The sequence below is a fragment of the Phalangium opilio genome, unplaced genomic scaffold (genome assembly GCF_054372755.1).
Source record: "Phalangium opilio isolate 3A_F unplaced genomic scaffold, DU_Popi_V2 ptg000077l_1, whole genome shotgun sequence".
Taxonomy (NCBI): Eukaryota; Metazoa; Arthropoda; class Arachnida; order Opiliones; family Phalangiidae; genus Phalangium; species Phalangium opilio.
Window position 1 is genome coordinate 1,946,308 of NW_028324185.1, and position 5,584 is coordinate 1,951,891.

The 5,584-nt window shown below is 35.3% G+C and overlaps 1 long non-coding RNA gene across 1 annotated transcript; it reads right to left on the reverse strand.

The window, feature by feature from the left end:
• Window positions 1-4,591: 4,591 nt before the first annotated feature.
• Window positions 4,592-5,229, reverse strand: LOC149656730 (uncharacterized). Its single transcript, XR_016370019.1, has 3 exons — window positions 5,159-5,229; window positions 4,686-4,831; window positions 4,592-4,620 (listed from the first exon to the last, which is right to left on the reverse strand). It is a non-coding gene; the product is annotated as an uncharacterized LOC149656730 (long non-coding RNA).
• Window positions 5,230-5,584: the final 355 nt, after the last annotated feature.

The window sequence follows — 5,584 nt, forward strand, 5'->3', positions numbered from 1 at the left end:
GTGGAATAGACGGAAGAAGAGTAGATGGTGGTGTCTAGAAGCCAGTATGTACAGACTGGTGTCCAAGTGGGATGGACAAAGAGCAGAAGATGGTGGTGATTAGAAGCCAGTATGTACATACTGGTGTCCAAGTGGAATGGACGACGACCAGAAGATGGTGCTGATTAGAAGCCAGTATGTACAGACTGGTGTCCATGTGGGATGGACGAAGACCAAAAGATGGTGGTGATTAGATGCCAGTATAAGTACAGACTCGTGTCCGTGTGGGATGGACAAAGACCAGAAGATGGTAGTGTGAGAACTCAAGTAGAAGAGCCATTTCCGTGACTGTGAAAGCAGTTCGGAAATGGCGAACACGTTTGCTCCGATTTGGAAACTGCGAACGCTGTCACGTGGGTGTAACAACAGACACACACACAGACGCCCCGACAGACAGACACACAGACACACACGATCGTTACAGAACCTCTCCGTGACATACGTCACTCGGAGAGGTAAAAAGCAATAATATAATTGGCTGAATCGTGGAGAAATTCTAAGGTAAAAAGTATTGTATAATATGAAAACCCCAATTATCACAGTTGTAAAATGTTTTAGACTTGGAGTTTTAGAATTACGAAGTTTTCTTAAACACATTTAAGGTCTTTAAAATCTTAACACTTAAAACAATATATGTTGAGTACAGTACGCAGCGCCTCACAGCCCCATTCACAGTACACAATGAAATGAACAAGAACAATAAGGCCAGTAAAGCGTGGGTTAAAAAAATTTTTTTATAAAAATTACTTATCTAAAACTGTTACGTGATTGTGCGAGAACTCGACTCGCATTATCAGCTACGTTAAAATAGTAGAAACGACATACAAAGGTTACTTTTTTGTTATAATATTATATTTGTAATAATAATTCTCCTCCCTGGTCTTTCACCATGAGATGAGAGTCAGTTGATATTTGAATTTTGTTCGGTTCTTTTCCTTCACAAAATTACACGTCTTGTCATAGGAAAGCGAACTCGCGCACTATTGAAAAGATTTCAATGAGACTCCAGGTACTTATTGCTAATGTAATTCTGCTATTCAAATTGCAGAATTATGCATTATTGGGAAACTGGACATCAAATTCGAGCAAATTTCCTTCTGAACCAAAAACGTTGCTCGAGATATCTGATTCAACAAAGAAATATTGAATTTTCGAAGACGTCCTTCCATGATATCAGCGTCATGTTTGTAGTGTTCGCGGCTTTGACCATGCTGTCCATCTTGGCCTTGATCTGTGAAATCTGGTACGGTTCGAAGAAATCAAGCTTGGAGTGGGCTCTCTGAGATATGGAACTGGATACGTATTCCGGTTAAGTCATGAAATTGCCTTTTCTGTAACTATATTTTATTCAAGTTTATTTTGTCCACATAAGTTCAAGTTTATACTTCTCAAAGTTTCCATTCCTTTATTGATTCACTTGATTATGCGTGCTACTACACTTGCCATTTTTATTTTTTGCAGCAAGAAGCTCCATATATAGTTCATTCTCCCTTTGAGCAACTATAAAATAGTGCTCCCACCTACTTCTAACATTTTCAGTTTTACATTTGAATTTCCTAAATACAATTAAGGTTGACTTTCCTCACAAAAATAATCAAATTTTTTTTGAATATAACGTTCAGAATTAAACTTTTTGATAAAAGATAAAATATGAGGTGGGTCTCCAACAAACGAGCAAACGTTTTTAGGAATTCCCCTGTCTCTTTTTTCCAATAAGGAATTTTCGCACATCAAATCCGATAGGACCGATACTGGCTTTTCAGAAATGCTTTTAGGCTTAACGACCCTCATTTGATAAGTTTGGTAATATTTGCGCTAAAAACTGACACATTATGGGAGCGTTGGTAATGTTTTAACAAGATTAAAAAGAGTTTTAATAATTTACGTTTACATTGAAAACAATTCATAGTTAAGAATAATACCGTATTACCATAACATCGTCCAAGATTCACAATTTTGTCAAAAACTGGTAACGTGTTTAAAACAAACCACGTTACATTTTTGGATGTAGACAGTAAATATTCCCTTAAGTTGAACAATAAATATTATTTAAAATTTTTAGTTTTGCAGGTCACAATGAAATAATTTTTTTTTTGCTATTGACGCGGAAGTTCAAACCAACTCAAATAGTGAACTTTTGACATAGCCCAACTTTAAGGCTAGAAATGTAGAGTACAACGATGTTGCAGCGATTAAACCTTTTATGGGAGGAGTTTGTGTCACACTTAGAGGTTCGAAAACCTTCCAAATTTACTCGAAAACTAATAATCATGAACCTAATTACATCCACTGTTTCCTTACTTTCTCTGTGAACCAATTTGAAGATGGTTTGGAGTTTAGTTTCTACTCTTTGGATATTTTCAACTGGGATAAGGCTAGTCTTAAGTACACAAAATAAAAGTACCAAATAAAATAATATATTTATATATATAGTACTATCCCAAAAATACCGAAACCACCCTATTCGAGTGAGAATAGTAAGAACCTTTGCAGACAGTAGTTATTAGAGCGTTTTAAAGTCTGAGCCAAGACTGTCGAAATCGCTACTTAGTAAGAGAGAGAAGGGATTTCAAAACAAACTAGACAAGCCAGTTCTGAACTGATTCGCATGTAATTGTAAACATAGCTTAACAGAATTGTCACCATAATCAATAAACATTGGGCTTCGTGTTTTTCCCACTACCTAAAAAGTGTCTCAAACCATAATTGAGTCAAAGACCATATTCCCTTAGTTCCCGCTTGTATCAGTCAACAGAAATCGAAATTTGTAAACTCATCAATATTCTAACATGACTTCATGATTAAAATATGGGACCGTCCATAAACTACGTCACGCGAAAAAAAGCATTTTCTGACCCCCCGTCCCCCCATATCACGCTTCGTCACGCTTTTCTCAGACCCCTCCCCTAAAAAACCACGTCAAATTTCTTTAACCCCCCCCACTATGATTTGTCTTAATTTACAAATTTAATTTGATTAATTTTTTGAGTGATATGCCGCCCTCTCAGAAATATTTTGCTCTGCTGAAAATTCAAGTTCTCTTGCGATTTAAGCTTTTTCCCTCTGATTGATCTTTACAATATTAATGTCTGGATGTGCTTTTTATAAGATTCAAAAAATATCCATAAAGCTTAGTTAAAGGGGCACACTTTTTAGGTTTCGACACTGTCACCGAAAACAGACTAATGGAGCTTGAGATTTAGAAAATTTGCCAAAGAATCGAAACCATTTCAATCGGCAGGGGGATTTGATTCATCCTCACAAATAATAGGGGCGAATAAACAGAGACATAAGAGAGTTTACGCTGTTTATTTTAAATGAGCTATTTAAATTGGCTATATAAAAGTGTAAATAGTTGATAATTGCTTAAATTTTCTACTATTTAAGCGATGATGGAATAACAATTTTGGTAAATTATTGTAACGGTGGACTATGGAAAGTTGTTTTTCTTCTTCTATAACATAAGAGCGCCAATCGGCCTCTTACTGACTTCGTAACAAAATCAATGCTAAATGTGACGTCACGCATAGAAAAACCCCTCCCTCTCCCTTGTCACGGACCGTCACAAATTTAGAAACCCCCCTCCCTCCCATAAGAGTGTGACGTAGTTTATGGACGGTACCTGTAACTTGACTGCTTGGAAGTTGTTGGTTCATTCATTAAAGGTTCTTTGGACGCATTGTTTTCAATATTATTTTTACTGACAAAAGTAGGTTCATAACGAAGTAGTTCATCTGTTTTATCAATGAAACGTTAAATTAGAGCTACTGCCTTTATAAATTATACTGAATTTTTCGGAAATATGCTGCCAAATTTTTATCTATACTCTCAAAGTATTTCTTTGCTTAAAAAGTTATCTCTTGAATTACCTTCTTCGTTGTTATCCAAGTTCATTTTGTTTAACCCTGACTTCAGCTGATCGACGCTAATTATTTTTATCGTTACTTTTTTTGGCGCGTATTCGTTGATTTTAACTGTGGGCTGCATGTTACTCGATAAGAATGATGTTATGTGTTTTGGAAGTTTGTCATAGTCCGGGTCACCGTTTCTAAAAAATGTTTAGAATTGTTAATATAACATGGTTGAAGTTAAGTTAATTGTAGTGTTTGATGTTCAATGGGAAAGGCGCCCTCGACTGCCCTCTATTATAATTTTTCATCTCTGGGAATGGTAGGTTCGATATCCCGTATATATTCATTCATCTCTCATTAATGGGCAGACGAATAAGCCTTACCCTTGTTACTTACTTAAGAATTTCATCTAGCGAAATCAAGTGAAAAGCTAAAATTAAAAAAAGAACCGATCAATCCTATTAGTTTACTGCAACCAAGCACACACAAATGTAACTTTTTAGTCTTTACCAAGCACCTATAAATGGGATTATTATCTAAGCGCTTGATACTTACAGGAAAAACCCTCCACATTCTGCTTAACGAAACAGAGAAATTCATTTCGGCCTGGAGATGGCAATGGTGTAAGTAAAATTAGTTCTTTCAGTTCTTTATCTTTCAGTTTGTCAAGAAGTCTAATGGTATTAATTTTCAGGTTGCTCAAAATTCTAGATTGTTTCGTTCTTGCGTACTATAAAAATTTCCACATTGTATAAATATTTAAGTTTCATTAGTAAAAATTGAATAAATGCCAACTTTTTTTAATTCCATGTTCCCTGTAGACAGAATTATTTTATTTCCGGGAATTTTCCCTATTACTCTCGTAAGATCTTCCAATCTTGAACTATACCTTGCAAAACCTATTACCCGATGCCTGTAATTATTACGGTCCCACTGAATACCTTCATGAATAAAAATTATATTTAAAATTAAAATTTTCCATAAAAACCTTTAAAACTTGCTAGTTAAATTATTCTAAATTTCCAACTTTAAATTTACAATGATAAAAAGTAGCGCAGTTTCTTATTAGCCCTTAACATGCTGGTTAATTATCTACACAGAAAATTTATCTTGCGAATGACACGAACCAATTAGAAGCCTTACATTATCTAAAATTATTTTTTCCCCCATAATGCTAATAGACGATTTTTACGGTATTACTCCCATTAACTGCAGATTACTCATGCATTTTGAAATAAAGAAATGGTTTTCTACTCAAAACTATTTACTTTCTTCATAGCCCATGCACTTCAGCAACTCTAGGGCGACAAAATCTCCAACACCAACAAACCCCAGGAAATTAGGAATGTCACCTACATAATCAAAAATTAATGCAAGCAGGTCAGTCATTGTTTAGCCCTTAATTGCTGAAATATGTAAAATATATCTTGTTTCTTAACATTTCATGCAGGGTTCATACAACTTTTGGAAAACTAATTTCCCTGTTATTTCCAGGTTTTTTCCCATATACTTCCCAGAATTTTCCAGGTTATTCCCGTATATGGAGTATCCTATGGAGCAAATGCTAACGAAGGAGGGGGCAAATGGGACTATTACATAATCAAAGGACATCCCCGCATCTCTAATATAACCTGAGTTATGAGCCTCCAAAGTATAGTGTAATATTAATCCTATGGCGGGTATGTTCACGAACA